The sequence below is a fragment of the Monodelphis domestica genome, chromosome 1 (assembly GCF_027887165.1).
Source record: "Monodelphis domestica isolate mMonDom1 chromosome 1, mMonDom1.pri, whole genome shotgun sequence".
Classification (NCBI taxonomy): domain Eukaryota; kingdom Metazoa; phylum Chordata; class Mammalia; order Didelphimorphia; family Didelphidae; genus Monodelphis; species Monodelphis domestica.
The window spans coordinates 37,938,578-37,965,879 of record NC_077227.1 but is presented as its reverse complement, the minus strand read 5'-3'; the positions used below and the strand labels follow the sequence as shown (position 1 = coordinate 37,965,879).

Genomic DNA, 27,302 nt, shown 5'->3' with positions numbered 1-27,302 from the left:
CTGTCCATTGCACTACCTTTGCCCCCGTCTATGATGGAGTCATTCCTTTTGGTCTCACACATTCTCTGTGCCTCAGTTTCCTCATGTTCTTTACCTCAAGATGAGTTTATTATTCTTCCCTCATCCTCTAAAACACCTCATTTTCATTTTGCATGAATTTATTTGAGTGTACCTTTTATCCTTGAGATACGTTATAAATTCCTTGAAAGCAGAAGCTGCTTTGTTTCTGTCTTTTTATCTCTAATACCAGGTACATAATAGTTGTATAACAAATGCTTATTGATAAGGGGGAACCTAGAGGAATGTAAGTATGTAGAGATCTTTAATAGATACTCAATAAATAAATATTTAAATTGAATTGAATTGGTTCTGAAAAAATAATGGTTTGATTAGATGATTTCTAAAATATCTTCTAGCTCCAAACCTTTTGATACTAAGATTAAATGGTTTCTAAAAATAATGTTTCTATGTATCCTGAGTCCTCTCCTACAGATTTGAATCTAAAGGATTCTCTAAATTTAGTCTTCAAGGATTGGACAATATAAAATTTCAAAAAGTCAAGTTTAACCTATGTTTTAATTTTACTGTATTTTCTTGTGTTAGCTTCAGTAGGAGTGTTTATTTGGATCCATCCCACTATTCAATTCCATTCAACAATCTTTTCAATGTCCATTGGGTATAAGGCATGGTGTATGGGTATAAAAGAAGTGTGAAGGTTAAAAATAGCATTGTTCCTGACCTGAAGAATTTTACATTCTGGGCATAGCTAGGTGGCTTAATGGATTGAGAGCCAAATCCAGAGATAGGAGGTCCTGGGTTCAAATATGGCCTTAGACACTTCCTACCTGTGTGACCCTGGGCAAGTCACTTAACCCCCATTGCCTAGCCCTTACCACTCTTCTGCCTTATAACCAATACCCAGTATTGATCCCAAGATGGAAGGGAAGGGTTTGAAAAAAAGAATTTTACATTCTATCACAGTATTAAAATGTTTGTCACACATAAAACCAGATGCTGGAATGTTATCTTTGAATAACTAGTTACTCCAAGGATCTAGGACAATGATAAAGTATGTAGGTTTTCTACCAAGTGAAGTTTATTAGAGACAAAGTCTTTAAAAACTATAGCCAAAGGATATCTGTCACTCAAGGCTCAACTGGTGAGGATCTTCTCTGAATTTAAAAAGGCTGATCCTTGGATGACCAACATGGAGAGTATTATCAAGTATATCCTCAAAACTTTGCCAGCTTGGGCAAGCCCTGCCAGACTTTGTCTTCTTCTGACATAATCTTCAAGAACCCACAGTCACCTAGGTATGATGATGAGGCATAGGAATATAATTTTAACAAGTTAAATGGTTAATATTCAAAGAGATCAATTTTGTTCTAGTTAATTAGCTAGAAAGGCAGTATAGTGTAATAAATAGAGCCTTGAGGCTGTAGCAAATAACCTTGAGGCTAGGATGACTGGGATTCAAGACCTGCCTGTAACACAGATTGACTAATCAAGCCTGGGTCTTTTCATTGTTTTAATTAACCCTCCAGAACCATAAATTTCAGAGATGTAGATTTTCATCTATAGAAAGATGTCTATGATCTATATATAGAAGGGGTCTCCTTTCTTGAAAGTATACTAGATCCATGAAATTATAGGTACAATATCCATACCTATCATAATTAACTAGGTCAAATAAATTACCTATAATAGGAATTTGTCCATCAATGATTCAGTAAAATTGTACTGGCCTCTAATGGAGAAGACATGAGACTAATCGCACTTCTGCCACTTTCTATCTGTGTGAAACTGGGCAGGTAATTAATCTCTCTGGACTTCAGCTTCTCCATCAGACCACATGACCTCTAAGATCCTGTTTAGATGGGTCTATGCTCCATTTCCATTTTCAGCCTGTTTAGAGCAAATGCTCAATATCATGAAATTCAAGTAAAAGTTAATAATCTAATGTCTCTGATAAAATTGTTTAGACCTTATTGTTTTCATAAACTTGGGGTTTTGTGCCTGGATTAATTCTTCCCATTACTTAAGAAAGGTGTTGCTAGAGACAGTTGGCTGGAGACAAGTCATAAACTCCTGAAAGTCAGGATTCACTAATTAGAAAGTACCTCAAATGTCACCAAATGCTCCTTATACCTGAAGCACAGAGGCATTGAGCACCACCTCTTGACTTGGCTCTCCCATGCCAAACACACATCAGTGAATTCTTGGGATGTTGAACAAAGAGAGGTCTCACAGTAGCTAAGTCACTCTTCCATTTGGAGAGTCCTTTAGTTTGATGGAAAGAGCAATGAATGAAAAATCCTAGGATCCAGTTACAAATCTGCCAGTGGCTAACTGATGAACCTTGAGAAGTCAGGTCCACTGTGTTATGAAGAGAAAAGAGTCAGTATCTATAGTTTGATGACCCAAGTTCAAATTCTTGTTTTAGTATTTGCTTCATTGGTGATCAGGGTAGGTAGCTGGCACAGGAAGACTCATCTTCTTGAGTTCATCTGGCCTTGGACATTTACTAGCAGTGTAACCTGGGGCAAGTAACTTCATCCTGTTTGCCTCAGTTTCCTCACCTGTAAAATTATATGGAGAAGGAACTGGCAAACTACTCCAGCATCTTTGCAAGAAAACCCCAAATGATGTCACGGAGAGTTAGACAGGATGGAAATGCCTGAACAATAACAAAGATTTCTCATAGCTTTATAATCCAATGATCTGAGTCCCTGACCTCAAGTTCTTCATCTCTAGATTGGGAGTCTTCAGCTGGTGATCTCTAAGGTCCCTTTCAGCTATGACATTCCAATTCTAATCAGTAAAGTTCTCCTTGAGGAGGGATTTGAATGTGAAGAAGATAATTTGGCAGAAGAAAAATGGAGAATATCCTATATTTACTTGACAGGTTTCCCCACCACCTTAAGGAATAGGGAGAGCATCATCAGCCTCACAGAGAGCATCATCAACCTCACAGACATGGGCTGCCTTTTAGCAGTAGTAACTGATTCCTATCTTTTCCATGATCTGTCTTCCTTTTAGCAGTTTATGATGGGGACAAGACTACAATTTATTTTATTTTATTTTATTTTTTCTGAAATGACTGCATTTTGATGAACCCAGCTAAGCGAATGCTTTGCATATGAATGGAGACTGATTATCCTGACAGTTTCTCTGCTTCGCAGAACTTCAAGCTCTACTCCCCTCCCCAGGTAAAAAAAAGTTGAAGCAGCCACATTTCTGAGGATCCTCTGATAAAGAGGAAAATGTTTTAAAAGCTGCATTTATTATTAATGCTCGGCGTTGATAAATATCTTCATTTAAAATTCTTAACTTGGAGGAAACCTTTAGTTATTTTTTTTTGCAGGATAACTAGCAGGATGGCTCCATCCAGGCCCCAAAAGGGGTTCATTATCTCTGTCTCTATCAAGGGAAGGAGATAAGACAGTTTAAGTGGTCCAGAGAACAGTACCACTTAAAGAGAAAAGTGTCTGTGTGTGTGTGTGCGCACGCGTGTGTATATACATGAGAGCAGATAGAGATAAAGACAAAAAGACCAAGAGACAGGGAAAAACAGAGAAGGCTTGGATTCTCTCTCTGACAGATCAAGTTATATGGAGGAAGAAGTTATTATTTTAAAGTTGAAGGACTTGTGTTTAAATCTTGCCTCAAACACTTATTATTTGTGTCACCCTAGATAAGTCAATGAACTTCTCTGAATCTATGGACTTGGTTCCTCCCAACTAAAAAGCTGTCATCCTATCACTCAGCCCTGCTACTCACTACTTGGATGACCTTGAATATGTAGGCAGTGAGATGGTCCAGTGGATAAAGCACTGAACCTGGAATCAGGAAGACTAAGTTCAAATCTAGCCTCCGACACTAGCTGAGTGCCTTGGGAAAATCACTTCATCTCTTTCTGCCTCGTTTTCCTCATCTATTACAGGGGAATTATAATGGCACCAACTTCCCAAGGTTGTTGTGAGATCGAATAAGATAATTTTTGTAAGGCACTTTCCAAACCTCAAAGTATTCTCATTGTTTGTTATTGTTGTCATTAATGTGCCAAGTTTAGTCGAATGACTTTATTAATAATTACTAGAGGTAACAAGTTTCCTCCATTCTGACTTTACCTACTAATTTACATCTCCATATTCCCTGAAGACACCAATTTTCCTCTTTGTACCTCCCCAGCTATTGGTGGTCCCCCCATATTCTGGCCTCATAAATACTCCAGAAAGGAAAAGATTTGCTTTGAGTTAGAATCAAAACTCCCCAGATAACTCAATGTCAGCATCCTCTGACCAATTTCCCCCATTTGGAAGTCAACTGGCTTCTACGAATAAAAACTTCAAGGGAGCCATTTGGGAATAAGAAGGAGCATGGCATCTGGATAAGTAAGTGATCTTGCAGTCAGGAAGCTCTGAGTTCAAGTTCTGCTTCTGCCACACACTGATCTATTAAGGTATGCAAGTTACTTTACCTCTCGATGCCCCTAGACAATTCTCTAAGGCTACATATTACAGAGAAGGGGTCAATCTGCTTTGCTAGAGAGTTTCTAGCATCTAGGAATTTCCTATATCAAAGAAACTACAGGTTCAAGCCCGATATGTGGAACACTCTGCTAATCCCTATTTGGGGTAAAGAAGGAAAAACAAGGATAAAAAGGTAAGAGGGCCCAAAAGAATATAAGATGGTCTCATTTTTATCTGTCTTCCAGCACCTAAGGCAGTGTCTGGTTTTTAGTAGGCACTTAGCAAATATCTATTGTTTAATTCATCTGATCCTGGTGGCTCCAAGAGTTATTGTAATCTTGGGCCACATGAAGAGAGGTCAAACTTTCAGAGCAAGGAAAATGGCAGTTTTGTTCAAGCTGTAGAGCTTGAATGTTGTGCTCAATTCTTACAACCACATCTTAGAAAAGATATTAGTGAATTGGAATGTGGAGGCAAGTAGGTGGCCAGTGAATACAGTGCTAGGACTGGAAACAGAAAGACTTGAGTTCAAATCTGACCTCAAACACCCACCAGCTACATCACTCTGGACAAGTAATTTAACCTCTGTTTGTCTTAATTCACTGGAGAAAGAAATGGTAGACCAATCCAGTATCTTTGCCAAGAAAACCCCAAATGGGATCAGATAAAACTTAGAATTAAAATGGAGGGTGGTCAGGATGAAATATGACATCAAAATGGGTCATATGAGAGTCAGCTAAAGGAATTGGTCTATTTAGCTCAGAAAAGTGAATACATAAGGGAGAACATGATACAAGTCTTAGAATTCTCAGAGAGCTACCATGTAGAAAACATATTATATTAATTTTCATTAATCCTGGAGGGCATATCTAGGAGCATGAAGTGATAGTGGCAGAGTCAGATATTCACAAGATGTAAGAACTTGCTAACAATTTTTGCTAGCATAAATAACTGAAATTAATATAGGTCTTTAGGGTTGTATTGATTCTCTCTAGGGTCCGTTCCAAATTGGAGACGCTGTGTGGAAGTTAACAAAATAATTCATATAAATTACCTTATTGTAGCTTCAGAGAAAACCTGTGAGATAGGTATTTGCAAGTACATTTACCCCCCCTTTTACAGATGAGGACACTGAGGGTCAAGAAAGTTAAATGATTTATCAACAGACAATGAAAATTTTTAAACAGAATAGCAAGACTAGTAGATCAGAAGAATGTTGTAAAAAGAATACATGGATTTCACCAAAGTATTTGACATCAGAGACAGAATTTAAACCCAAGTCTTCTCTTATCTTAAGGTCAATACTCTTTCCATCATGCCTCTAATTTTTGAGCTTCTCCTCATGTCCCCAGACAAAGGTTAAGGCAACCAGTTGTTGAAGCTATTGAGTAAAGGAGTCCTGTTCAGGAAGAGGTTGGATTAGATGGCCTCAAAGGTCCCCTTCCAGCTTGCAGGCTTCATAATGAAATAGTCTCTGACCTGAGAAGCTTATGGTCAAATGGGACCTACCCTCAACTTTATACCTTGTAAAATGTATATAACTGCTCATCGCTCTCAGAATGAAACCAATGGAAGTCTTGGCAATGAGAGTTATCCATCTTGCTTCCAAAATATTCAGTGAGGTACCTAACTGTACACAGGGGTCAGAACGTTTAACAATTGACTTGACTGTTTGGAAATAACTTACGAAGACATAATGTTGGAGGAACAGATTAAAATTTCATGGCTTCTTTTTGCTTCATAAATCCATAAAAAAGTAAGTTTCTTGGGGAAAGGGAGAACCTTTTTTTTGAAACAACCAGAGGAGCTTGCAGTGGGCTTGATGGATCCATCAGTTTGTTCCATGGTGTAAATCTTTAATTTCATTTGCTGCCCCTGTTACTCTGACCCCAGCAGTATTCCATAAATATTTAGGCAGCTCTCCCTCCGCTTGCTTTCCACTTTGGAATGCTAATGCCAGGCTGGAGGAGGGGGAGAAATGATGTCCCTGGGTTGGAGTTAGCCTGCTGCCCATCAACCGTCCACTGTGTTGGCAAGAAATAAAAGAGTCATTAGGGAGACCCAGGGAACCATCGGATTCTTAATGAGTTGGGATGCAGTCCTCGGAAAATCACCAATCTCTTTACCTGAATATACATTAATGTTGTAACAACCAGCAAAATCAATAGTGAAATAAAAGCCTCAGGCAGGGGAGAGGGAGAAACATCCCGACTGACATGCATACAGATAGACTTCCCAATAAAAGAACCAGAGCAGCATGGGGCACGCTCACTCCTCTGGGCTCCCACAACACTTACTGCCTGTAACAGTCAGTTGGCACTTAGTAAACGTTGCCTTGGAACACCTCAGCTTCCTCTTGCCTTTTTTATTATTCAACTTTTTCATAAATAGGAGGCTCATCTGCTCAAATGTTTTAGAAGCTCCATGAGGACAGGGACCACGTCCTATACAGAGACATCATGAAAGCTCAGAAGCGGGAGAGATCTCGTCTAGTCCCTACCTATGACATTGTCCAAACATTCTTTCACAAACCACCCTTTCATAGGCTTGCTTCAATGGGTCAGTGTCTGTCCTTAGATGAGGTGCCCAGAACTGAATGAGATGCCTCAAGTTCAGTGTACCCTGGGGAGAATAAAATATAACTACTACTTATTCCCTTTTTATTTAAAAAAAACCTTTCCTTTTGTTTTAGTATCAATTCTAAGACAGAAGATAGCAAGGGCTAGTTAAGTGACTTGCCTAGGATCACACAGAAGTGCTTGAGTCCTGATTTGAATCCAGATCCTCCTGATTGTAGACCTGGAGTCTATCCACATCATCCGCTATGCTGCTTAGCTACCTCTTACTCTCTTATTCTTACCATAGCAAATCCACAAATGCAGCTGAAGATTGCACTAACTTGAACAGACACTATACCATAACTGTTGACAAAAAGGCTCTCAGTCCACTAAAACCCTCAGATCTTTTATAGAAAAAAAAGACTGCCTAGCCACCATAGAGTATTTCTGTTCTGTACCTTTCAGATGGATTTTTAAAAATAAATTCAAATGTAGGACTTCATATTTATCCCTTTTGGATAGCTGAATTAGAAGACTGATAGCTAAGTAGAAGGATAGATGATGAATAGTTGATAGGTAGATAAATATTATTGGTAGAAGATAGATTACAAAGATGGGAAATAATATTGAAAGATAATTGATAGATAGAGAGATGAGAGAAGGAACATTCATTAAGCATCCATAAAGTCCAGAAACTGTGTAAACAGTGAGGATACAAATACAAGCAAAAGAGTCGATGGCTTAAAGGAGCTTACATTCTAATTGGAGAAAACAACACCAAAAAAGAGGTGCTGAGTGATGCTTGAATCAATCTTTCTTTTAACTTCAGCCTCTTGCTCCAGTTTGAATCCTAGATCTGATCTTCCCTTTGAGCCACCAAATGGACAAATCTCTAATATTGGTCATGTCTGGAGGTGGCCCACAAGGTACAATGAATTCCCCAGGCTGGCTTTTCACAGGCTATTCCACTAGCCACTAGTGTATGTTTCATGCTATCCAAAGAGTCTAGCTCTTCCGCAAGTGACAAAAGTGGTGAGTGAGAAGATGGTTAGCTTTCTTGAGCAAATCTCCTTTAAACTTTGCCTTCAATCTCCCTCTCTAGCCTGTCTCCTTGCTTACACATTAAAGTCAGGCTAAATTAAATGATCATTCCAGGAATCTGCCTGGAGCCTTCCTGCCCCTAAACTATATAGCTGACAAAATTCCCCCAACCAGAATGTTTTCTTCCTTTCTTTGTTCACCTATCAAAGAGCTCTGCAGGCCAACAGAATTCAACAAAACATTTAAGGTTCTAGTAAGGAAGGATTCCAGCAGAAGGTGGGAGGTGAGCTGAATCTTACCAGAGGTCATGAAAACAAAGAGGTAAAAATCAGGGTGTTGGGGGCAGCTGGGTAGCTCAGTGAATTGAGAGCCAAGCCTAGAGATGGGAGGTCCTAGGTTCAAATCTGACCTCAGACACTTCCCAGCTGTGTGACCCTGGGCAAGTCACTTGACCCCCATTGCCTAGCCCTTACCACTCTTCTGCCTTGGAGCCAATACACAGTATTGACTCCAAGATGGAAGGTAAGGGTTTAAAAAAAAATCAGGGTGTTGAGTAGAGACAGTATCCAGGCTTAGCTGATGAAAAGATCTGAGAATTGGAGCATTGTGTTCCAAGAACTATCCTTGTATCATACCCTTGCCCTCAAGGAGTTTATAATCTATTGAGAAGGAAAAGACATTTCACACACACACACACACACACACACACACACACACACACACTAACACAAATATGTATACACAAGTAATAACTTGAGGTGGTTTGTGGTTAGAGCAAGAAGGAACAAAAGACTATACAACCAGAGAAATTACTTTCAGATGGCTATGCTTAAGAGGCCATACGTGCAGAAGGTAGTTTCTAGGTTGGGACCTGGGAAGAAGAGAAATATTTAATCAGGGTATATGGGATGACTTGTTTTTTCAAGCACCAGAAATAGCCTTTACAGAATATGGTGAGATAAGTTTGGGCAGGACAAAATGGGGGATAGATATTATTCTAGCTTGCATAGAATTTAACATATATGAAAAAAAATTGTTTAAAAAAGAATGAACTCCAAAGTCAGTCTAAGGAATTTGTTTATAGACAATGGAGAAGCACCAAAGACTCACTCAGGAAGAGATGAGGCAGGGAGAGAATATAAAATGTTATTATAAAAGTAGCAGTAGGGAAGGAGTGGTGGGAAGAGAATGACTGCATTTTGAATGAAGAGAAGAGGACAGATACAAGAGATAACATGCAAGTGGGATTAAAGAGACCTGGCAATTAATTGTTTAGGGAGCCATAAAAGGGAGACAAAGGTCACTCCACTATGGGAAGTTGGCAGTTCCAGCTATAGAAACGGAATTTGGAAGATTTAAGAGAATTTTAAGAGAAGATTTAAGAGTGTAATGTAGAAGATCAAATGTGATATTTGTATATTTACTACCTGATAGATGGTAGGCACTTAATAAAAGTTTGTTCCCTGCCCCTACCCAGAAACTGTGGCATGTCACCAATAGTACTAAATTTGGAATCTGAAGATCTGGTTTCAAATTCTTTTGTTAGTTATATTCTCTGTAATTTTGAGCAACTCACTTTGGCATGGGTCCCTGGGTTTCCCTTAGCTACCCCAAACCCTAGAAATGTTTCAGGTCAAACAGAAAGCAGGAAAATTCCTTTCCTTCCTTGCATTCTTGTTAATGCTGAGGAAAAGGTGACTCTGGAAATCAGAGATTCAAGATAAGTAAAGACCCCCAAGGGAAATATTCCCCTTGGATTCTCCCCTATATTTTGAGATGGACACAGATATATATCTTCCATTCATGCTCTGATACCATCAGGTTGTATCTAGGCCATCTACTTGTCCTCTAAACGATGCCCAGTTACCCCCCCATCTTCAGGACACAAAATATCATCACTTTATCCCTGGTCAGATAACAAACATCCCCCACTTCTGCCCAACCTCATTCCATTCCATCATCCTTTTCTCCAGTCACAGTAGCCCTTGTTGTCAAGAGTATATAAAGCCAAGAGTACATCTTCTCTGGAAGAGGTAGTGTCCCACCTGTACTGTCCTCCCAGTCGAATTCAACATGAATTCGAAATTAATAAATGTCTCTTTTTTATTTCTAAGCTGTAATAGAGTCTTGCATTCTTATAAAGGGTACCTATCCTAAACCTGGGGCTCACCTCAAGTCCCCCCACAACTTCACTTCCTAGGGCCTCAGTTTTCTCAACTGTAAAATAAGGGGTTCAGACTAAGTCCTTTCCAGCTCTAAATTCCATAATCATATGTGGAATGTGGTGTGTCAGAAGGATCAGAAGGCCTAAGAAGAAGTCAGAAATATGGACCTAGAATTTAGGAAAGAGATTAAGGATAAATGCATAGATTTGGGAACCATCTGTATAACAGATAAAGCCATGAAAATAGATTAAATCTTCAAGGAACAGAATATAGAGAGAAAAGAAGAGAGCTCAGAGCAAAGATCACAGTGATCTCTCCTCTGAACACAACTCTACTCATCTGACCACTCGGAATCTCAGCATCTCAGACCCGAAAGGAATTTCAGAGGTTCTCTAGTTTAGCAAAATTTGGAGGAATCCCCTTGACAGTATCCCTGAGAAATGGTATTCTGGATCCTGATGACCTTAAACATTGGGGAACTTCCTACCTCTTGAGACAGTCCATTCCAGGCTTGGAAAGAGAGATAGTGTGTGACAGAAGAAGCAGAGCTAAATATTGTCAAGAGGACACAGTTTTAAATCCCACCTCTGAAGTTTACCAATCTTGTGACCTTTGAAAAAAATCACTTTAAGCTTCAGATTCCTCATATGTTAAATGAAAGTGTGGACTAATAATCTCTTACATCCCCTCTATCATCCTATGAAATTCTAATTATTAGGGAAAGTTTTCCCCCTTGTATTGACCCAAAATCATCCTCTTTAAAACTTAACACCATTGCTCCTAGTAGTTAAATCTAGAGCCAAGCAGAATGGATCCAATGACTGATAGTTTTCACTGAAGAAACTTAATGGGAAACTAGCCACATACTGCTGCTATTGCTAAGGTAGCATATAATTTTGATGCCTGTATAGAGCCATTAACTCACTAATGGTTCAGATCATAACCTGTATAAACCTTCTCCTCCTTTCTAATTCCTATTTTTATTGGTCTGAAAATCCTCTGGGAAGATAGGGGATGAGTCAGGAAGAACCCACCAAATATGCTACTAGATTCCTTGATACACAAGAGTGCTAATGGAGCACAAAGCCCATTCTTTGTTTATCCTGTTGATCATAAACCATGATAGCTCAAGCTTCTTTTCTAATCATGCGTTTCCTTCATGATCTTTTTACCTTTTCTTCTATGTTATTCCTCCTATGTAATATACTTCTCACATTCATTATGTGTTTTTCATTGTGACCCTTGGATGACTCACAATATTAACTTTTCCAAAACTATGGCATTCTATGGTTTATGTCCCTATAGAATTACCAGAAGAATATTGGTGTTAAAAAATATCAGTCATAATCTTCCACCATCCTCCTCCATAACATTTTACAAATTGGTTTATGGTATAAAGAGCCATCATCCTTCATGCCATATCTCTTTGCTTAGCAAGGAGATCAAGGGTTCCCTGGATAAGGAAGTTTCAACACTCCTTTTGCCTCCCTGTTGTGGCAAGTGATTTCCCTAATCACATACTTGGGAAATAATAACATCCTCAGGATACATATTTTCTTTTATCTGTTTTCTATTTTTTGGTATTAATAGGTTATTTAAATAGGTCATTTTTAAATTGTTTTAAATTCATGTCATGTCTACCTCTCATTTGTATTCTTTCACCTGATTTGGTATTGATTTTTATCTTTGCTCTAAGTTGATGCCAGGTGCACAGATAGCTGATTGAGAAATAACTCCCATATTAGTAACCAGTTGTTTCCTGTCTGTTATACTATAATCAATTTCATTTTTGTGATATTGTTCAGTGCTGCCTTGTTCAATGCCTCCTAACTCTCTTGTTGCAGAAAGCATTTCATGATATAATTAAATTAAGGTGAACAAAAATGTATTAAGTTCCTACTATATTCAAGATACCCTGGTAGACACTTCAAGATAGAAAAAATCACAAACAGTTCTTGCATCCAAATAGCTAATATTTTCTATTCTGAAAGTATGGCTGGACTTCATTTCAAGAAGATGCATTCAAATTCTGTTTATGGACATTATTGAGGTGATAATGGTCAAGTCACATAACTTCTCTGAGCCTCAGTTTCTTCTTCTATAAAAGGTGGATCAAAATTCCTGTTCCCCTTACCTCACAAGATTGTTGTTATGCTCAAATTAACAAATGTATATAAAACTTACTGCAACCTTTAAAGGACTCTATAAATATCAGTTATTATTTTTAAATACAGGTGTGAGACTTCCTTTCTTGCTCATTCTTTTCTTATCATAAGGTTAACCTTTCCTGAAGTATTCCTTATATATGTTAGATACATGTTTGCCCTTTCCTTTTGTCTCTATTCTCTTAATACCATCCTAGAGAGAATAAAAAGGAAATTCTACAGGTGTGTCATCATTCTGCTCCCATATTTACTTGGCATTTATGTTAAGTATATCATGTTTCCTCACCAGTAAGCTCATATGAATCAGTCCAACATCTTCTTCTTCCACTAGCAGACATCAGTGTCAATGGAATAACTCTACTCACTTATCCTTTTAGGCTGAATTCATTCCACTTCCTTCAGAAAAAAAAATGTGCAGTCCTAGTACATGGCCACAATGAGAGAGGAACTTTCTACTTGTCCTGGGATAACTCTGCCAGCACTTTCAAGAAAGATGCTTTAGCACAGAGCCATGCCCTGGAGACAAGGGCACAAAGAGAGCCACAAGAGCAGCTAAATAAGGATTTGCTGGTAACGTTTCATCAGATCAGTCAATAAGTTTATGAAACTTACCTGAAACCTGGTTCATAATCAATGAATTTCATATTCCTATGCTTCTAATGTTATTCTGATGGATCAGTGTACACACAGAGTGATTCTGTCTCTTTCTCTGGCCCTATCTGTCTCTCTGTTTGTCTCTTTCTGTCTCTGTCTGTCTGTCTGTCTATCTGTCTGTCTCTCTGTCTCTGTCTCTGTCTCTCTCTCTGTCTCTCTCTCTGTCTGTCTCTCTCTCTGTCTGTCTGTCTGTCTGTCTGTCTCTCTCTCTCTCTCTCTCTCTCTCTCTCTCTCTCTCTCTCTCTCTCTCTCTCTCTCTCTCTCCACACCTCTCCAATAATTGGCCATCCTGCCTTTGCTTTAAAAAATGCATACATACAAACACACAGGAAAACAGAGGCATGTGAGTACACAAAAGTCTGCATATGCATTCTTTCAGCACATCCTCTGTGCTGCTCTTGCCTGGGATCTCTCTGAGTTCCTGAAGTGCCACTTATCTATAGCACTCAGCAAGCCCTTAGCTTTGCTTCCTTTGCATTGTCATTTAGCAATACCAAATCTGAAGTACTATGTTCACTTCTGGGTACATTATAGAAAAGGCAGAGATAAGAAGGACAATATGCAGAAAAAAAGTAGCCAAGAATGGCAAGGAAATTAGAGCATGTCCTATATGGATCAGTTGAAAGGATTGGGTATAATCCTTGGGAAAAAGGAGAAAAGAAAAAGGGAAGAGAGATATGATACCTAGTGTCCAATCCAATTAAAGTCTTACTATGTGGCAAGACCCTATCCTAGGCTCTCTTGATTCAAAGACTTGGAAGAAAAATGGTCATTGTCCTTAAGGGGCTTACATTCTAAAGGTATAATAAAATCTTCAAGAAAAGGGGAAGCTACAGAATAATTTAAGGAGAGAAAGAAGCCTCTTAATCAGATAAAATAATGAATAGCTCTAATGGAATAATTTGGAAAAGTGTGAATTTCAAAATTTCTTCCTTTTTCAAAATAGGGCATTAAGCTCTAAATATTCAATTAACAGGTGCACACTTAGCTGTCTACATGTCCATGATGAATTTATATCAAGTAAAAATGGGATTCCAAATCCAAAAATAAATATGAAGTGATTATTGTAAAGGCATGCCTGCAATTTCAACACCACATATTATCCTCTAAATGAGAAGTAATTTAAAAATGAAATACTTGATAGAAAATAAAATTAAACATATTTTGTGTCTGTGGTATTTATTAATATTTCCCATGAGAAATAACATCCAGGTAATAGATTTTCTAAAATATCTCTTTCTTTCTTCTAAAAGAGGGAAAGTCATAAGTATTTCTTAATAACCAGTTCCATAAGCACAAACAAGGCCACAAACATTAATTAAACTCTCACTGTATTCTAGGCATTGTATTAAATATTGGAGATACAAATACAAGCAAAAAAAGAAAGATGTCTGACCTCACAAAGCCTATATTCTAATGGAGGAAAGGGTTTTGTAAAACATTGAACTAGGGAGAAAGGAAACACCCTCTAAGTAGTACAGAGAGAATCAGAAGTCCAGTTTAGAGAAGAATCAAGACTGGATCTATGATTATACTAAATCCCTCTACCAATACAAGGCAATATCTCTATGAAATCTAAATGTCTAAGAGAATTGCTAAGAGAGCAAAAAGGTTAAAGGACTTGCCCAGGATCAAACAACCTAAACACATCAGACATCCAGTCAGATATTCTTGAGGCTATCTCTCTAACCATTATGCAGTACTGCTCCTTCTGTTCTATAGACCAGTTCTTAAAACATGTTAACAATATCCTTGAAATTAAGCAGTTTCCTTAATAGACAAACTATACAAGCTGCCCAAAAAAGATCTTAACCTATTTTTAAGCTGTAAAAGCTTAAAATTTCACTAAGATTTTTGGAACACTGTATTATCTGACCTTGATAAAGGATCATTTTCTAACCTTTCTAGAACTTCCAGGTAGCTTAGGAGGGCAGCAATATATTTATCTGACAAGTCAAGCATTTTTTCTGGAAAACAAGAACATCCTTCCTTCACTCCACAGTCACAAAGGTTCCAAAAAGGCAACATCCAAAAGAAGTGATTTTCCTTGGAAGCCACTCCTAGCAAAGCTAACCATTGAAGCCATCAAACATATAGAAGTTGAATGCCAAGGTTCTCTAATCCTTTATCCCCTCTTCATGGTGAGAGGCTTGAGAGACTTTTAGCTAGCTCAATCTACTGTGAAGTTGACATCCATTTTTCTTAGTGGCAGAATATGAATTCCTTTTAGAGCTCTTCATCTTCTATTTCCTTTTAATACCATCACTTTCTTTCAAGGACTCCACTACGTTATCTCTCCAGACATGACTGCCACATGTATCTTTTGACCTGCTCCTCTGCTAAAAAGAGAAAGTCAGAGATTGGACTACATTTCAACATCACACCTTTTCCTGAATCATGCTACTGTTGTCTCTCTTTAGAATATCATCACCCTGGGGTGGATCAGATGATTGAAAGCCATTGATTTGTATGGAAAATAAAAATTACAACTATTTTTTCCAATTCAAAGAAAAAAGCATGAAGTCAATGCTACTCTATTTTGATCTCCACTAGTTAAAGGGATCTTAGAAAGTCCTGGAAACTTTACATTAGGACATTAGATAAAACCCAATAATTCTGACATGAAGGCTTAGATGACCATTTTTTGGGAATGATGTAGGAGAAACTACAGCTCAAAGAGATTCAGCTACTTGGTCTCTGGAATCCCTTTCAATTCTGAGATTCTCTGAATTTGCATTTATTTATGTTCTCTCTTTCCATCAAATTGTAAACTCTAAGATCAGAAACTGCTGAATATTTCTCAGATCTCACTGTGTTTAGCATAATGTTAAGCAGGCAGAAGACCTCACTATAAATAGGCTAGAATGGCAACTTCTTGAGGTCAAGAATTCTTTCGTTTTTGTCTTTGTATTCACTGTGCATAGCACATAGTAATCATTTAATAAACAATTATTAAATTGAACTGAATATCACCTCAAAATCTGTCTTGTTAGAATTTGTTTTTCCTATGCTATATCAATTTCTATTTAAGGGTCTGAATTAAAGAGAATTTTGTATATTCCTGTATCTGGATTCTGAGTCAGAGACTGCTTTTTACATTTCCTTTGTCCTTAGAAATTCTGAGGAAAGTTCTCCATTGAACAAAATTTGGTTAATAAATGGAGATAAGGATTCTTTTCCTGCTTACATGAACCTAATCACCTAGGGAGGGGGAGGGGGAACAGTTTGATGGACTACCTCCTAATCAGCTATTTACCAATAAGAGATGTCTTGAAATATTAAAGGGAGGAGTTCCTTTGATTATCCAGAGGCTCAAACTTCTATTACTTTATCGGCTAAAATGATTGTCTAAGCAATGAACTGATATTCCTTCCCAAAACCCAGGCTCTTGTAATAATTATAATCTTAACACTTCTAAGATGAAATACAAATTCTTCCACTTATCTATCCACTTTTCACACAACCCTTGATTCAAATTAGCCTACGAACTGTTGCCCACATATAATATTCCATCTCCATACCTTTGCACATAGGCCCTCTTATCTGGAATGTCTTCATGTCTTAGAATTCCTAGCTTCCTTTTAAGGACACCTCACATTCTACCTTCTAGAAGAGTCCATTTCTGAATCTCCCTACCACCAGAACTATCTGTTTTGAAAGCATTTTTACCACTTTGCATAAATTTTGTATCTATTTAATTCCATATATATTGATTCCTCTAGAAGTTCTTAGAATGTAGGGCCTGAGGACAGGAACTCTCTTTTACTTTTTTCCTTCCTTCCTTCCTTCCTTCCTTCCTTCCTTCCTTCCTTCCTTCCTTCCTTCCTTCCTTTCTTTCTTTCTTTCTTTCTTTCTTTTGTTTTTGAATCCCTAGTGTCTAATACAACCTTTGTACATGCAAAACACATGTTTGGGCAGTTAAGTAGCATAGGTATAGCATGATGAGCCTGGCATCAGGAAGACTCATCTTCCCAAGTTCAAATCTGGCCTCAGATACTAGCTATGTGACCTTAGGCAAATCACTTAACCCTGTTTGCCTCAGTCTCCTCATCTATCAAATAAGCTGGAGAAAAATATGATAAACCACTTCAGGATCTTTACCAAGAAGACCCAAATGGGGTCATGAAAATTTAGACACAATTGAAAAAATTACTAAACAAGAGCTGAAAACAAAAATGTTTATTGAGTGGAGGACTGTTTGGCCAATAAATTCATCCTCATTCCACCCTTAGAAGCCTTGGGCTGAAGAAAGTTGTTCCAGAGAGGGGAAGTCAACAAACTAGTGAAAAATGTGATCCCTCCCATCCTCTCCCATGATACTCCCTTCCTGTGACTTTCAATCTCCCTGATTATAGCAGCCTTTAAATGCATTTTTAAAATTCAATTAAATTAAGTGAAATTTGTTGTCTCAGAGAATACTGTCCTTGGCAATGGTGTCAGCAGTTTCTCTCATGATTTATTGGGAGGTGGGTGTTTTATAAATCCAAAAGAGCTATAGAAATGCAGGTTAAGTTGAGTGATCATTATCGTCATTATTATTACTGTTATCATTATTATCATTATGCTACTCCCTAGGGAAATGTATCTCCTATTAAGAAGCTTACAGAGTAGTGAGACGCAATCAGCATGGCTTCTTTTGTAAATAAGATAAAAATTTTTTAACCAAACAAAGGATGAAAGTGATCTTCCCACTGACATCCTGCTACCAATAGGCAAGTGACACTGGATCTATATTTTTCCATGAACATAGGGAGAATGTGTCTGCACAGAGACATTCTTCCCAGGACCATGATGAAGAGCACACTCACAGAATCCCATAATTTCATTGTCATAGTAGGTCTCAAAGATCATCTAGTCAAACCTGTAACTGAGAAAAAAGATCCCTCTTAAATCCAACCCTCAAAAAACCCACCCAGCTTCTTATTAAAAGCCTCCAATAAAAGAAAACCCATTATTTTCCAGAGAGCTCATTCTTTGGGGCCATTTCACTGAGATATCAGGGAAAATTTGCCCAAAAAGGGAGACCTGACCAAGTTTACATGCTCTATAAATTTTAGCAGAAGGTCAGATTGATATCCCTAGAACTATAAATGACCTCACAGGACATCTAGTACAACTCTTTCATTTTACAGATGAGGAACATGAGACCCAAAGTGGTAATATGATTTATCCAGGTCACACAGGGAGTAAACATAAGAGGTCAGATTTGAACTAAGATCCTCTGATTCCAGAGATGGAACACTTTTCACTGAATCACTCCCCCTCTTGCTATTTGTCCCTCACATTTGCACAGTGCATTGAATTTCTTTTTAATAGTTAATATTTTAACTTTTAATTATTAACCATATTTTTATTCATCCTTCCGTCCTACTACTCCATTCCCCACTGAGCAAATAAAATTTAAAGATTGAAAAATAAATCCATCAATATATAGCTGCATATTCTGGCAAAATAGACTCCTGCATTGGCCATATCTGAAAATGTATATGTCTCTTTCTGCAATGCTTTGACTTTCTCAAAGCACTTTCATGTATATTACCCCATCAAGTTCTCACCCCAGCCCTGAATAGTATGAAGGAAAAGCTAGACTATTTCCATTTGACAGATGGGTAAACTGAACCCTAGAAAGGTTCAGTGAATTATAAGTAATTCACACAGTAATTAGTTACAAAGTCACTTAAAAGAAACTGAGTCTAACGTCTATTTCTGGGCTCTCTCTAGTCACTACTTCATGTAGACAGCACAATACAATTGAAAGAACCTCTTGATTATATGTTCTCCCTCTGCTACTTAGTAGATGAATAATATTGGATAAGTCACCTCGTTTCTCTAAATGGCAGTATCTTCTATAAAGACAGGTTCAAGATCTGTTGTTACCCTCAATCTAGTTTAACCAGCCTATCGAGATAGTTTTACCAGGGTGTGGCCACTCACAGCACATACTACAGCATCTTAGAACCAAAGATGACAGTAGGGTGAAAGGCAGACCCAAAGGCAGATGAGCAGCTCTGAGGATGGCTCAGAAAGCCTCCCAGAAAAAGTATTAGTCCTCCCACAACACCCCATATACCCTGAGGATGAACAACAACAAGAGGGATTATGTTTATGCTATCACATTCTCAAAGTTGTTCCAAAGACAGTACTTAGTAAACCTCAGAGTATTATTGAAATGTGAACACTTATTATGTCTTTCCATTTTTTCTCCTCTTGAATCCTCTATGAATCTCCTCTATGAATCCTAGAACAAGGCTGGTTTCCTCATGTCCTCCAAATATGCCTTTTTCATTCCTATCTCTATGACTTTGTTCCACCTGGAATAACGTTCCTTTCTTGATTCTCATTTCTGGAGATCATACCTATTCTTCAAAACTCAATTCATCTAATCAAGTGCCTAATATATATTGATACAAAGACAAATTAAAAATGGTCTCTGACCTAAAGGAGCTTAAATTCTCTTGGGGTGGGGAATGGCAAAGGTAGATTCAGCTTGTCCACAGATAAAAAAATTATATGGAAATTTGTGGAGGGACCAAGCACATGCAACTGGAGACAGGGAAAGGATTTCCTGGGAACTGTCCCAAGTACTGAACCTTGAAAGAAATTAGGAATTCCAAGAGACAGAGGAGTGAATTCTAGGCACAAGAGAGCCTGTGAAAGATACAGTAGTTGAAGATGGAATGCCAAGTCTGGGGACTAGCAAATTGGACAGTTTTACTGGAATAGAAAGTACATTAAGGAGAGTGTTGCAAAATAAGTCTATTAAGGTAAACTAGAACCAGACTATGAAAAGCTTTACATGAAAATCTAGAGTCTGCATTCTGTCCTAAAATACAAAGGCAGCCACCAACCCCCTTCCCCCCAAAGAAAGCTCTTGAGCAAGAGAGGCAAATAGATAGGCCTGTTCTAGATCAAATGTTTAAATATCACCTTCACCAGGAAGCTACAAGAACCTAGTCTTCATCCCTCCAGACCTCCTTAATTTCTGAAACCCCAAAGCACATCATTTATGTTCCTAAGAACACTTACCAGATATTGTTCTGCCTAGTCTTGGATCATTTGTGTATCTGTCATTTCTTCTACTAGACTATTACCTCCTAGACAATAGAGATTGTGCCATATAGGCCCTTTCTGTCTCTAATAAAATCACAATTATTAGTGGTTAGGATCAAAGGGATTTTAGATAGGTGAAGGTGTGGAAGCATATAAACCAAGTGAAGTATTTCAAGGAAATCCTCAAAGGGTCATGGAAATCCCTCTGAAGATCTCCAAGTACTCTATAGCTTCAGATGTTTGCTTTGGTGCCCAAAGGGTGCTAAAAGACTGTCTGCCCTTTGATCTAGCCACAGCATTGCTGGGTTTGTACCCCAAAGAGATAATAGTGAAAATATTCATAGTTGTGCTCTTTGTGGTGGAAAAAATTAGAAAATGAGGGGATGCCCTTCAATTGGAGAATAGCTGAACAAATTGTGATATCTGTTGGTGATGGAATACTATTATGCTAAAAGGAATGATGAACTGGAGGAATTCCATGTGAACTGGAATGACTTCTAGGAATTGATGCAGAGTGAAAGGAGCAGAACCAGGAGAACATTGTACACAGAGATGGATACACTGTGGCACAATTGAATGTAATGGACTTCTCTACTAGCAGCAGTACAATGATCCAGGACAATTCTGAAAGACTTATGAAAAAGAACACTCTCCATAGTTAGAGGAAGAACTGTGGGAGCAGAAACACAGAAGAAAAACAACTTCTTGAAATTTCTTAAAAGTAATTAATTACCTTTACTGATCCTCCATGTCACACCTTCTAAATATAGATGTTCTTCAGAGTTATCCATCCTGGTCCCTCTTTTCTCTCTGTCCAACATCTCACTTGTTGGTCTCATGAGCTCCCATTAATTTAAATCTCATGCCTCTGTTGATGATTCTCAGTGTACTTATCTTGCCCTAATCTCTCCCTTGATCTCCATTTTTGCCTCCAACTGCCTTTCAGATATCTCAAGCTGATTTGACTAGTAGATACCTTAAACTTAAAAACATAACTCATTTTTATCTTTCCCACATACCCTCCCCCTCTACCTTCCCTATTATGGTAGTGAACCACAAAATCTTCCCATTTTCTAAGATATATAACCACAAAGCCATCTTTGATTCCAGACTATCTCTCACTTCCCATATCCAGTCTGTTGTCAAGGTCTGTATATTTCACCTTTGCAATATTTCTTGAATAAATCCCTTTCTCTCTTCTGACACTGCCACCACTCTAGTACAGGTGCTCTATTTGGCATTCAAAGTCCTTCATAATCTAACCTCCCCTACCTTTCCAGTCTTCTTACAAGTAACTCCATGACATGTATTCTTTGATATAGTGACATTGACTTCCTGGATGTTACACAAGAAAGACACTCCCATCTCTTGTCATCCCTCATGCCTGAAACACTCTCCTTCCCCCATTCCAACTACTGCTCTCCCTGGCTTCCCAAATATAACCTCACTTTCCATGGGAAAGCCTTCCTCAACCCCTCTTAATTCTAGTACCTTCCCTCCATTACCTAGTTCCCTTTGTTGTTACTATTACTGTTGTCATTCAGTCATTTCAGTCTTATCCAATTCTTCATCACTTCATTCAGATTTTTCTCAGCAAAGATACCTGAGAGGTTTGTCATTTACTTCTCCATCTCATTTGACAAATGAGGAAACTAGGTAAAACAAAGTTAAGTGATTTGTCCAAGGTCACACAGTAAGTGTTTCAAGCTAGATTTGAACTCAGGAAAATGAATCTTTCTGAATTCCAAGCCTGATAGTTTATCCACTGCACCACCTAGCTGCCCACTTAATATTCTACTTATCTTACATATAGCTTTATTTGTATATATTTGTTTACATGTTGTCTCCTCAATTTGATTGTAAGTTCTTCAAGGGCAAGGGTTGTCTTTTCCACCTTTTTCCCTCCTCACTTAGCACAGTGCCTTGTATACAATAAGCATTTAATATATGATTGATTGATTGATTGACTGTCAAATAAAAACACTTCCTATGAGTCAATGAATCAAAGGTATGAATTAGGTGTGAACAAAAGCTAGATTTTTTCTGCTGGATGAATCAAAGGTATTTCAACCTGGTACAATAGTCCATTGATGCTCAGTTGTTTCAGTTGTGTCCTACTCCTCATGATCCCATTTGGGGAATTCTCTGGCCAAAGATATTAAACTGGCTTACCATTTCCTTCTCCAACACATTATACAGATGAAGAAAAAGGTAAACAGTATTAAGTGACTTGCTCAGGATTACCCAACTAGTACCATATTAGCTCAAATATAGTATGACGTTTTCCCCCCAATATGTACCTTTGAAAGTGCCATTCACACTATATTCGAGCACTTCCAGCATTGAAACCATAAGTTGTGTATTGTGCACCTCAGCATACATAAAAAGCATGGCTATCTCCTGGGGCAGATGGGAAATGCTGACCAAAAGCCTGTTTGTTTTGAGATTCCATCAAATGTCACTATTAATACTTACTAAAGTTGCCAAATTAATGTTGATTAATACTACTGGAAAGGAGAGAACTAGAATGACAGTGATGCTTGCAGTAACAGCTGATGGGCAAAAATTGACTCCTTATCTAAGGAAAAGTTACCATCAGGAGTGATCTTTTGTGTGCAGGAAAAGGGATGGATGAATGAAGAACTTGTGTTAGATTGGTTGGATGTGGTCTGGAGTAGGTGTCCGGGTGCGTTACTACATCAGAGAGGAATGCTAGCACTCCACAGGTTCAAGGGTCACCTGACTGAAAACGTGAAGAAGAGAATTGCTGAAATGTGCACAGACCTAGTTGTTATTTTGGGAGGAATGATGTTGCAATTACAAGTGTTAGATGTAGTAATTAATAAGCCATTCAAAGATCATTTGAGGGAAGAAAAAAAGGAGTGGATGTTGGCCAGAAACCATGACTTTACTCCATTGGGAAAAATACAAAAACTGTTGGTCGTTGTATTAGGGAACCGGTTCAAAAGCACTTGGGACAAAATCCCCACCAAGCACATTGTGCTTGGATTTTTAAAATGTTGTGTATCAAACAGTATGGATGGTAGTGAAAATGGTATTTTGTAGGAAGAGGATAATGGTGCTGATTCGAATGATGTTTCCACTTCAGGAGATGAGGAAATAGAAAAGGAAGGAGAACATGATTAAATATTTTCTGTCACTGATGAAGCCTATGGACACCCTCTCATGATAGTGTTTTTAAAAGCATAAGCAATATATAGCATTATAAAGGAAACCAACTGTATTGAAAAAATGGTTATCAAAATATATTTTTAAATAGTTTATAACTTAAGAACTTATGAACCAACATAAGAACCTATGAACCTGCTCTAAATAATCATTACTTTGAGCAAATTCAAGCCAGAGAGTTCCCAGAAACTAAGGCTGTAAATTTTGACTTCACTATTTCCATCAGTGACATTGCCATTCTCCCTGTCTCCCATATTCAACACCTAACAATTGTCTTTGTTTTTTTTCCTTCTTACGTGTAGGAAGATGTTGCTAGGGGGTACATGGAAAGGCTCAAGGGTCCTCAGGAAGCAGTTGAAGGGCAGTTGGTGAGGGCTCGGTGTCTGGAGTTATCAGTGGAAGATTCAGTGGTTCTGAGGGTCTAGAGTCAGAACCTGGTGATGGTCCTCTCAGGTCCCTCCCATCTAGCTCTAGATCTATCAATCTCTGACCAACACCTCACCTGCCCATCAGTAATTTCCTTTAACCTGTGACTTAACAAAGTACCTAGTCATGTCCAAAGTACGTCAAGTGATATCAATGTCCATAATAAAGACATCTGCATTCATACCTTGTCCCCATCCCCCATTAATACAACCCAATAAGCATTTATTAAGTTCCTAATATATATAAGGCACTATTCTAAGACTATGAACTTGATAAATAAAACAAAATAGGTAAAGTATCTTCCTTCAAAAATACAGTATTTGGGAAATGCAACATGTAAAGAGATAAATAAATACATGAATATTTGAAGAAAGAATGAACATGAAGGGGAATTCAGGAAAGGTTTCCTGGAGGAAGTGCTATAAGAGCTGAGCCTCAAATAACTGAGCTAAGTAATTAGTCTGTGAACTCCAAGAGGAAAGGAGCTATGTCTTATCAAAGCTTTGCATCTACCTTTCCTCCTCTGTTATACAGTTCTCTGCCCATAGTAGGTAAGCAAATAAAGTTAGTTGAACTAATGAGATTTGAAGTTTTCCTCTAACACCATCTTTGCACAACAATCTGATCAAGGAAGAGTCATTTCAAATTGTTAACTTAAAACTTCAGGCATATTTTGTATGGCTATTTCCACTTTTTGGTTCAATTAATTATGGCAATATCAATAGATCTTTAATTTTCTCATCAGTGAGTAATGGGAATGAGGCTGTATTCTACAATATAATTAATTAGTAATGAGCTTTCAAGTACAAGTTCTTATCCGCAGACCTGCTGGGATGAACTATTTCTCTGCAGGGGTTGATGAGTTCCCACCAGAGGAGACCAGCAATAGCATCTACTCCCTGCTGGGGGTTTGGGGGTGAAGAAAGGCATATAAGGGCAGAAAAGCTTAGAGACCACAGACCTACCCTTATTCCCTCACACATACCACCCTCCAAGTGTATTGGCTTTCACTGATGTTAGATGATAGATGAAGCCTTAAGCATCTTCTGCCACCAGAATCCTGATGATATTCTCCATGAGAGAGAAAAAACTAGGTTAGCATGCTATGGTAGGAAGAGCACCGAATGGATGCCAGACAACCTGAGTTCAAATCCTCATTTGTCTACTTCCTCTCTAAGTGTACTTGGGCAAGTTACTATTTCTGGGTGACGGTTTCGTCATATATAAAAGTATTGGATTCAAGGTCAATATGAATCCACAGTGTGATCAAGCAGTCCTCATGGTTGTAGGCTAAATTTAGAGAGGTATAGCATCCAGAATGAGGAAGCTAAAAATTTCAGCAGTGCCCTACTGGAAAGCAATTTGGAACTATGCCTGCAAACCTACTAAACAATGTATGCCTTTTGACCCAGAGATACCACTACTAGGTCTAAGCCCCAAAAAAAGTCAAAGAAAAAGAAAAGGGAGGCAGATATGCATAAATATTGAGGAAACTAATAATAATAATAATAATAATAATAATAATAATAATAATAATAATCGCATTTATATAGCTCTTACTATGTGCCAGGCACTGAACTAAGCACTATACAATTATCTCATTTGTTCCTCACAATCCTGGGAGGTAGGTACTATTATGATCATCATTTTAAAGGTGAGGAAACTGAAGCAAACAGAAGTCAAGTGACTTTCCCAGGGTCACACAAATAGTAAGCATCTCAGGAAGAATTCAAGACTTCCTGACTCCAGACCTGGTGTTATATGTCCCAAGCACTTTTGTTGTAGCAAAGAACAAGAAACTAAGAGGGTGCCCATCAGTTGAGAAATAACTAAACAAAGCATAGTATAAGAATATAATGGGATACTTCTGAACTGTAAGAAATTGATGAGTTCAGAAACACTGGAGAGGTCTTGTACAAAGTGATGCAAAGTGAAGTGAGCAGAACCAGGAGAATAATTTATGCAACAAAAACATCATAAAGACAAACAACTTGGAAAGGTTCAAGACCTCTGATCAATCTCAACCCCAGAGGACTAAAGATGCTTCTCTGCTTTTGACCTCAAGATGCAGAATGAGATATGCCTTTCTGTCAATGGTGAAAGTGTAGATTTGCTTTGTCTAATAATATTTATTGACTACAAGAGAGAGTAGATGAGAGGAGGAGGGAAATTGGAAGTTGATGATAGAGAAGAAAGAGTAAGAGCATCAATGAAACATTTTTAAAGAGCACAGAACAAAATGGAAGGAGATTCACAGTGACACCTTTAGAACTAACGTGCTGAACATATACTTCAAAGAAATAAGATATATGTAATAGCAGTTCAAGGTCTCATATGTTGTTGTTCAGTTGTGTCTTACTCCTTGGGATACCATTTGATGTTCTCTTGAGTACTAGAGTAGTTTTGACATTTCCTTCTCTAGTTCACTGTACAGATGAGGAAACTGAGACAGACAGAGTTAAGTGACTTGCCCATGGTCACCCAGCTAGTAAACATTTGAAATTGGATTTAAACCCAGGTTGCCTAGACTCCAGGTCCAGTGCTCTCTTCATTTTGCCATCTGTCCTTCCTTTTCTGTTCTTATATATGGAACTGCTCATATTTGTTGGTGTTTATCAAGTTCGGTACAAAAACAAAATTGTTTAAAATATAACTAGTCATATTATCCTGTGCCCTGGTCATCTGACACCTTGAGTGTTGTTGCTATTCATCTTGGGAGCGAGAGGTATAATCAACACAGAGAGACTGGGGATTTTTGCTCAAGGACATCAATATATGTGTGTTGGGGAGGGGGCAGGTCAAGTAGGGGAAGGAATTCTTTCTCCCTGGGGGGACATAATTCTTCCATATATTAGATCACAGTCTTTGCATCTTTCCTCATTGTCCTTTGCTGAAGGTCACCTTTGCCCCCAGGATATCACCATACTATTGCCAATAACCATCACTGTGATTCACAGCAGCCTTCCTCTACAGCACTGAAAGACTTACAAAGAGTTTTCTTCACAACACCCCTGAGAGTCCGGTCAGTCGTGCATGAAGTATTTCTAATGCCTTACAGATGAGGAAAACTGAGACTTAGAGGGAAAGGAAGACTTGCCCATAGTCTTGAGCTAGTAAGTATGAGTTGGAAACTAGGTCCCCTCACTTTAAGTCACTTTCTTTTTCATCTATAGACCACTGGATGATTCCTCTCTGGTCAATCAAGGAAGAAACAGTCGTCAACCACCAATCATCCCCAGTTTATTAAGCACCTTCCATGTTTGTGCCTTGGTGCTAGAAAAATAAAGACAGAGAATGAAACAATCCTTACATTCTATAAAAGGAAACAAGTACATTAATAGCCAATAAATAAAAGGAGAATGACTACAAAGAAATACCACAAAGTTTGAGAGGACGGGCACTCAGAGTAGGAGGAATTGGAACAGGCTTCACATAGAAGGGGGTGGTTGACTGCCCTGCAATGATATGACCTTGCCTTTCGTGTTGGTACAAATGGCAAATTTCATTAACCAGCCACTAAATGTATGTGTGGGCCTGGACTGTGAGGCTGTGAAAGGTTTTGGATGGATACTGCTGTGGGAT

The 27,302-nt window shown here is 38.2% G+C and overlaps 1 protein-coding gene across 2 annotated transcripts in view; it reads right to left on the bottom strand.

Moving 5' to 3' along the window:
• The window catches only part of GRID1 (glutamate ionotropic receptor delta type subunit 1), a 1,152,573-nt gene that overhangs the window by 862,577 nt on the left and 262,694 nt on the right, over positions 1–27,302 (bottom strand). Inside the window, exon 1 of one of the 2 annotated variants that reach the window (XM_056797312.1) lies at positions 23,591–24,820. The exons of the other annotated variant lie outside the window; for it this stretch is intronic. The gene's annotated coding sequence lies outside the window, so the exon portion shown is untranslated. Of the gene's footprint in view, positions 1–23,590; positions 24,821–27,302 lie in introns of those variants that run through there. 2 annotated transcript variants of the gene reach the window in all.